This window comes from Solanum tuberosum, unplaced genomic scaffold (genome assembly GCF_000226075.1).
Source record: "Solanum tuberosum cultivar DM 1-3 516 R44 unplaced genomic scaffold, SolTub_3.0 scf00083, whole genome shotgun sequence".
NCBI lineage: Eukaryota > Viridiplantae > Streptophyta > Magnoliopsida > Solanales > Solanaceae > Solanum > Solanum tuberosum.
The window spans coordinates 1,364,481-1,373,639 of record NW_006239015.1 but is presented as its reverse complement, the minus strand read 5'-3'; positions in this window follow the sequence as shown (position 1 = coordinate 1,373,639).

Here is a 9,159-nt window from a genome sequence, read left to right as displayed (position 1 = left end):
GATTTTCGTGTGTATAGCCCATGGATATGGCGCCTTGGAGCACCCAAAAAAAATTCTGAAAAAATTTATGAGGACCTCCGTAATAATTTTGGGGAAATGTTACATATAGTCCCACCATTTTTTCAGACATATATTGGCATTTACAAGCTAACTTTTAGGAATTAAGTGACTTTCTTAATTTTTAGCCCATGAATCTAGTGCCTCGGAACACACAAAAAAAATATCTGAGAAACTTTATAAGGATTTTCGTAATAAGTTGGGGAAGCGTTACGTACAATCCCACTATTTTTTCAGGCATATTTTCGCATTTACAAGTGAACTTTTAGGAATTCCGCAACTTTCTATGTTTTTCGTGTGTATTAGCCTATGGATCTAGCCCTTCGGAGCACCAAAAAATGTTTTCTAAACAAATGTTATGAGTACCTCCTTAATAAGTTGAGGAAGCATTACGTACTGTCCCACCATTTCTTAGAGCATATTTTTGCATTTACAATTTTTGGTTTTTCGTATGTATTAGCCCATATTTTTCCTCAGAGCACCAACAAAAAATTCTAATGAGGACCTCTGTAATGAGTTGGAAGCGTTACATACAGTCCCATCATTTTTTCAATCATATTTTCGCATTGACAAGCCAACTTTAAGGAATCACGTGACTGTCTTTGTTTTTCGTGTATTAGCCCATGGATCAGGCGTTTCGGAGCACCAAATAAATTTTCTGAAAAAACTTTATGAAGACCTCCGTAATGAATTGGGGAAGCATTACGTATAGTTTCACAATTTTTTTTAGGCATATTTTCGCATTCAGATGCTAACTTTTAGAATTATGCGATTTTCTTGGTTTTTTGTGTGCATTAGCCTATGGATCTGACGACTCAGAGGACCCAAAAAAAAATTCTAAAAAAACTTTATAAGGACCTCCGTAATTAGTTATGGAAGTGTTACATACTGTCCCTTCATTTTTTCAAGCATATTTTCGCATTTACAGGTCAAATTTTAGAAAATATGCGGCTTTAATGGTTTTTTCGTGTGTATTATCCCATGGATCTGGCACCTCAAAATACCAAAAAAACATTTGAAAAACTTTTTTAGGACCTCCGTAATAAACTGGCTAAGCGTTACGTATAGTCTCATTATTTTTTTCAGTCATATTTGTACATTTAAAAGCCAACTTTTTGGTGTGTATTAGCGAATGAATCTGACGCCTCGGAGCACTCTAAATTTTTTTCTAAAAACACTTTATGAGGACCTTTGTAATCAATATGGGAAGCATTACATATAATCTTATCGTTTTTCAGGCATATTTTTGCATTTACAAGCCAACTTTTTGTAACTATGCGATTTTCTAGATTTTTCGTGTGTATTACCCCATATGTTTGGCGACTCGTAACACCTAAATAAATTTCTTATAAAACTTTATGAGGAACTCCGTAATAAATTGGGGAAGAGTTACATACAATCTCATCTTTTTTTTCAGTCATATTTTCACATTTACAAGCCTATTTTTAGGAATTACACGGTTTTTTTGGTTTTTTTGTGTATTAGCTCATAGATTTGATGTCTCAGAGCATCCAAATTTGTTTTCTAAAAAAACATTATGAAGACCTCCATAGTGAGTTGGAGAATCGTTACATATAATTCCACCATTTTTTCAGGTGTATTTTCACATTTACTAGCCAAATTTAAAGAATTACAGGACTTTCTTAGTATTTTGTGTGTATCCCATGGATATGACGCCTCGGAGCACCCAAAATTATTTTTTAAGAAAACTTTATGAAGATATGTGTAATGAGTTAGGGAAGCGTTAGATACATCCCAACCTTTTTTAATCAGGGATATTTTCGCTTTTACAAGCCTACTTTTAGAATTACGTGACTTTCTTTGTTTTTCATGGGTAATTTCCCATGGATCCATGCCTTTGAGCACTCAGATTTTTTTCTAAAAGACTTTAAGAGGACCTTTGTAATTTATTGGGGAAGCAATACGTAGAGTCCCACCATTTTTCAGGCATATTTTAGCATTTACAAGTCAACTTTTAGGAATTACGCGATTACTTGGTTTTTCGTGTGTATTAACTCATGGATCTAGCGACTCGAAGCACAAAAAAAATCAATTTTTTTTATAAGAACCTTTGTAATGAGTTCGTGAAGCATTACATACAGTGTTGACACCTAATTTTTGACCTCCACAATGTATATTATTCATCAAGCTTCTTCAATTGCAAACGATTTAAAATAATTGGTTTTATAAAATTTCGAAAAAATATAGTTTTCAAGTTTTTTGAATAGTTGTATCATTTTATATTTTTTAAATAATATATGTGTTTTATATAAATAGGTATAATTAGTATATTTTATGAATATTCAAAAATTATCTCAAAAGGATTTTATTTTCATTCTAGTTTAGTTTAAATTATAGTTATAATTCTAAGTCATTTGGTTTATATGTAAATTAATTATTTTATTTCGTTAAGATTAAGAAGTGCATTAATTAATTATATTAATTCGTCTTATTTAAGTTTAGCCGAAGTCATCAAGTTAACTCAAATTGGCTAAATTTTAAATTTAAAGGTTGGCTAATTTTTGTCAATTCATTTAGCCACTTTTCATACAAATCTTTCAACCCCCTTTAAGCCCAAATTTGACAAATTAAGACCAGATTTGGGCCTCTTTTTAATTTTTCAGTGGCCCAAGTTCGATTCCAAACAACAATCCCAACCGGCCCAACAACCCATTCCCACAAAATAAACCCAATTCAATCAACAATACAATACAACACACCATACATACATACCCAGTACCAAACGACCCTTGTACTCTTTGTTCTTCTTCCTTTCCACGCAGAAACCGACCCTACCCCGTTCTTCATCATCCAGACGCAACCCAGAAAATCTCAGCAAATCCGGAAATCTCATCCAACTACTCTACGAACCCATACCCTAGCAGTCTCAACATCGATCACTTCGTCGTCTCCTTTTCGCGGAAGTCACTAGTTTTCCCATCCCCTTTCACTGTTGATCTCGAAAAGGAGCAGAGGAAAATTCAAATTTTCTTTTGAAATTTTCCAACATATTCACCCCCCCCCCCACAAAGTTGCTCCATTTTTTCCTATATATAGTTCTCTCCCTCAGTGATTAGGGGGACGAAAGAAAAAGATTAGATTTTGAGGGCAAGATTTCACATACGAAAATAGCTTACAAAAGGTCACTTAATTTTGATTTTATTTGTTTCCTTTTGTCTGCTCGAGTCTGAACTAGTGTGGTAGGAGAATCGTGGAAATCGCTCCCCTGCTCGTTGTCTCAGTCCTCTGCTTCTTAAAAGGTAAATAACTCGTATCCCTTTTGTTCACTTTGAGTTCAGTGTGTAGAAATGATTTAGTATTCCGAAGATACCCGTATTTGATTTGTTTAAGTCTTAGCAATATCTTTCTTTTCTCTGAAATTAGTGAAGCGTATTTTGTTTCCGAGATGAGCTAATGTCATTCGAGTCTGTGGGGGTCTTCTCAGACTCGTGGTTGTGATATTTGCTTCAAGTTTTAGTCTATTTATTTATTAAGCGCCATGTTACTGCCTTATTCTCATTGTTGAAATAATGTTTATTGTCCTGTTATATGTTTGGAGGGAGCCAAACGAATTATGTTGTTGCATCTTTAACTTCTTGTGGATACATGGTTTCCATTCTTTAAAACATGTTCAAAATCTGTCCATATCCAGTTTAAAAAATTTCCGCTCACTTATTTCACATCATGTATTGATCATATATATCTTGCATTTGGCAGATTCCTAAAGGATAATTTGGAATAAAATCCCATGGCCATCTCTGGTTCATACCCATTTGTAGCACTTTTTTTTTTCCGAAGTGTTGGTGTTCATGGGATGCTCGTTGGGCTCGTTTGAATGTGCCAAACAGTGATTGTTAATGCTTTGTTCCATATGTCTCTTATATATGAGTTGCTATGATTTTCACAATTAGAACAAACATGCCATTTTTACTTTATTTTTCTATTCCTTGGTTAGAGTTGCTAGTGTTAATTCGCTTCCTTATCCATGCTTAAAGGTCATACATTTTTTAGCATAAAATGTTTATGGTTTCTGTTGAAATTCAATCTTTCCTTGCTTTGGTATGATGCCTTAGATTTGTGGTTAATATTTGGTATTATTTGCCATGGCTAGATCCTGGATAATAGTCATCTTATTCAAATATCTAAGTAGTGTTTTAGCCTTTCTAAAATCAAATACCCATTGATTTTCTCTTCATTCAATTCATAGGTGTTTTATTTTCTTAAATCTGTGTCTTGATGTTTACCACCTTTGTTCTGAACAGTGCTGCCCCATTCACGTTTTTTTTTAACATAGTTAGTTCACTGCATTTTGTATCATTTTCTTCAATTTGGCTAAAATGAACAAATTATTGCTTTGGTATGTGCATTAAATAGTGTATTACCCATTTTATTAAAATCGTCAGTAGTTTTGTTAATCCCTCTCGTATTTAATTTGGTTGAAAATTATGTTCAAATCCATATTCCTTTAGCCATATGTTGCTTACTTTGCTTTTGTTTTTTTTTGTATGAACTCATCCCTTCCGAGTCCATGGTGGACCTCTCTCTTGCATCTTCGAGATGAGCCGTAAAGGCTCAATTTTACCCTTTTCTCGAGTCAACCCCCCTATGTATTTGGAAGCCGTTACAGATCCCGAAGGCCCAACGTAGTGCTGGAAATTAGTTCATAAATGTTCAAAGCCCAATAAATGGGTTGTATACATATTGTATAGAACAGTATACACTCATTATACAACGATATACAGCTAAAAAACGCAAAAATATAGGGCTAAGGCGAAATACAGGTGTTTGGAAGAAGGAGATACATGGAAAGAGCTGATATACATGCCGATATACACTGATATGCAGTCAATGTATACAAAAACGGGATTGAGTTAAAACCCAAAAACTTGCAGCGAAGTTGGCCCAAAAAGGGGCCCAATTTCATTATCTCTTTTACTCTCCTAATTGTTTTGATTATGTCTGACTAATTTTATTTAACTCTAACTTTAAAATTGTTAGTTAACTCAATTAAATCCCCAAAAGACGAACTATATTCTTTATGTTAATATTTTAATAAAATTTCAATTTTATCAACTCTTGTATTTTTTACATATTTAAATATTGTTTTTAGCTAAAACTTTCATTTGTCTTTAATTATTTTAAATGATTTCTTGGTTTATCGACTAAATTAGTTCAAATTATTATGAGTCAAATAAATTTTAATTAATCTAGTTTGTTAAAATTCTAATCACTTGTCTCTAATTCAAATCTAACAAGTTAGGTCCCTTTTGTTTTTCTTGAAAAAATATAAAAAATGTGTCATTTATTTAATTATTTTCTCAAAGTTAATCAAATATGGTAAGTTATTACTTTTTATGTTAAATCATTATTTCCCTATAAATAGTCAAATTTATTTTAGTCAAGTCGCAGGTCAATCGCATGTTAGCGGATATTTCGAATGCTTAAACCCTTCTCGAAGTGTAAATTGAACCCCGCACCCTCTTTGGTATTTTCAAATGATTTTTTCTGTTTAAATCTTTGAAAATTATAAGTTTTCTTAATTTCTTTAAAAAATTAAGTGGCGACTCTTTTCTAAGTATTTTCTCGAATTGTTTTATACGTCGAACATTTCAAATAGTGATTTTTCTAAGGTTAGTAAAATTACGGCATAACATACAATATCACTATTTTTTTACACGAATATTTTTGCATTACCAGCCAACTTTAGAAATTACACGACTTTCTTGATTTTTGGTGTGTAATAGCCCATGGATCTAGACTCAAAGCATCCAAAACATTTTTAAAAAAAAACTGTATGAGGACCTAGCAGTGAGTTCGGGATGCGTTAGGTACTGTCGCCCCTTTTTTTTAGAGAAATTTTATTTACTAGCAAACTTTTTAGAAATTACACGATTTTCTTTGTTTTTCTTGTGTATTATTCCAGAGATCTGGCGCCTCAAAGCACCCAAAAAAATTTATGAGGACCTCCGTAATGAGTTAGAGAAGTGTTACCTATAGTCTCACCATTTTTTCAAGCATATTTTTACATTTACGAACCAACTTTTTGAACTTATTCGACTTTCTTTATTTTCGTGTGTATTACCTTATGGATCTAGCTTTTCAAAACATCCAATTTTTTCTAAAAAGTTTTATGAGGACCTTCGTTATCAGCTGAGGAAACGTTACGTACAGTGCCACAACTTTTTTAGGCATATTTTTGCATTTACAAGCAACCTTTTAGTAATTCGATTTCTTGATTTTTCGTGTGTATTAACCCATGGATCTGGCACCTTAGAGCTCCCAGAAATTTTCTCTAAATAAACTTTATGAGGACCTTTATAATGAGTTGGGGAAGCATTACGTAAAGTCTCAATATTTTTTTCAAGCATATTTTTGCATTTATAAGCAAACTTTTAGGAATTACGTGACTTTCTTGGTTTTTCTTATGTATTAGTCCATGGATCTGACACCTCGAAGCACCAAATTTTTTTCTGAATAAACGTTATAAGGACCTCCGTATGAGTTAGGGAAACATTACGTACAGTCCCACCATTTTTTCAAGTATATTTTCACATTTACAAATCAATTTTTATAAATTACGTGATCTTCTTAATTGTTTTTATATTAGTCTATGATTCAGGCGTCTCAGAGCACCCAAAGAAAATTTCTGAAAAAAGTGTATGAGGAACTCCTTTAGGAGTTAGGGAATAGTTACGTACAGTTCCACCATTTTTTTAAGCATATTTTCGCATTTACAAGCCAACTTTTAGAAATTATGTGATTTTCTTGATTATCATGTGTATTAGCCCATGAATTTGGCGCCTCGGAGCAGCTGAAGAAATTTTTTGAGGATCTCTGTAACGAGTTGGGGAAGCGTCGCATAGAGTCCCACAATTTTTTAGGCATATTTTCTCATTTACAAGCCAACTTTTAGGAATTACGCGATTTTCTTACTTTTTCGAGTGTTAATTAGCCCATGGATGCCTTAGAGGACCCACAAAAAAGTATGAAAAAATTAATGAGTACCTCCGTAATTAGTTAGGATAACGTTACATACAGTCTTACCGTTTTTCAGGCATATTTTCACATTTAAAAGCCAACTTTTAGAAATTACGCGACTTTCTTGTTTTCCGTATATAATTAGCCTATGGATCTGGCGCCTCAGAGCACCAAAAAGAATTTTCTACAAAACATTATGAGTAAGCAGTTGGGGAAGCGTTACGTACACGCCCATTATTTTTTCTGCATATTTTGCATTTACAAGCCAACTTTCAGTAATTACGCAACTTTCTTATTTTTTTTCGTGTGTTAATGCCCAGGGATCTGGCGCCTCAGAGTACGCAAAAAAAATTTCTGAAAAAACTTTATGAAGAGCTCCGTAATTAGTGGTGGAAGCGTACTGCCTCACCACTTTTTGAAGCATATTTTCGTATTTATAAGCCAACTTTAGGAATTACACAACTTTCTTGATTTTTTTGTGTAGCTCGTGAATCTGGAGCCTCAAAGCACCAATAAAAAAATTTCTAAAAAAACTTTATGAAGAGCCCTGTAATGAGTTGGGGAAGCGTTACTGCATTTCTACTTTATTTTTCAGGTACATTTTTGCATTTACACGCAAATTTTAGAAATTACGCGACTTTCTGGATTTATCATGTGTATTAGCCCATGGATCTGGCGTCTTTGGGACCTCCAAAAACATTTTCTCAAAAAAAATTATGAGGAGTTCTGTAATTAGTTGGGGAACGTTTAATTCCTACCGTTTTTCAGGCATAATTTCGCATTTTCAGGCTAACTTTTTGGAATTACCTGACTTTTGTGGTTTTCGTGTGCATTAGCCAATAGATCTGACGCTTCAGAGCACCTTAAAATTTTTTCTAAAAAACTTTATATGGACCTTCGTAATTAGTTAAGGAATCGTTACGTACAATTCCGCCATTTTTAAGTATATTTTCGTACAATCTCACCGTTTTTCAGGCATATTGTCACGCCTTGAGCCTACACCTTAGGCGAGACTGGCACTCGAGAACCATTGCTGGCCCCAAGCGAACCTTTGGCCTGACTTACTTACTCAGCGGAAGATTCTAAGTATTAAGAAAGGAATTCAAAGGCTAAATAAACTTAAACTGTCTCAAACTGAGATCATAATGTTTTGAAAATAAACATTTAACTTAGCCAAAATGGCAATTCAAATCTGAACATAAGTCAATAACAAAATGATGAACGAATTAACTAACATCTGACTGACTATCTATGAAGCCTCTAAAACAACTGAGATGGATGTCGGGACAGGTCCACAACATCCTAATGAACTGTCTAATACTAAAAGTAAACAAAAGGGATTCTTCGTAATGCAAAGAGGCTCACCAACAGACTCCGAATTGCTCACTGGATGAACGATGCACTGGATGCCAATCCTAGTTACCTGTGTCTGCATCATATACGATGCAGGCCAACTGGTATCAATACATTGAATGTACGAGTATGCGAGTTGGAATGCTAAAACAACATAGGCTTGAAAAGAATCTAAAAGGAACTGAAGAACTTACCTGACTCAACTCAACTAAGCATAACTGAACTCATTTCAATATAAATTAGTTTAAAACAAGTGCAATATAAAGAAAAACTGTTTAAAACATGATGTCAACTCATAATCATAATATCATAAAAGACATACTATGCTCCCTCTCAAAGTCTACTTGTGCAATGCATGAATGAAGTCTCATACCCCAATTCATACTAAGCAGAACCCCTTGAGAAACCATGCAATTACTGTTGTGGGAGTTTCTCTAACCGACAACCATCACGTAAGAGCTATTNCTGACACCCATCACATAAGAGCTATAGTGATGATACATTGATCTACCTCACGCTGCCAGCGCATCCTATACCCGGCCAAATGTATAAGACTTGAACTACTAAGTGGATCCACTAGTCTATGAAAAAATCATTCATCTAAAAAGTATGACTCTTTTCTACCCATGATGGCTATATGGTTAATGGAGACGTGAGTTATCTGAACTCAAGCTCGTCCTCATATCGGTGCCCAATACTACTCCCAAAATATGATACTTCTTTCTGTGATTTGAGATAATTGCTCAAAAACTTAGCTCAAAGGCTATCTTG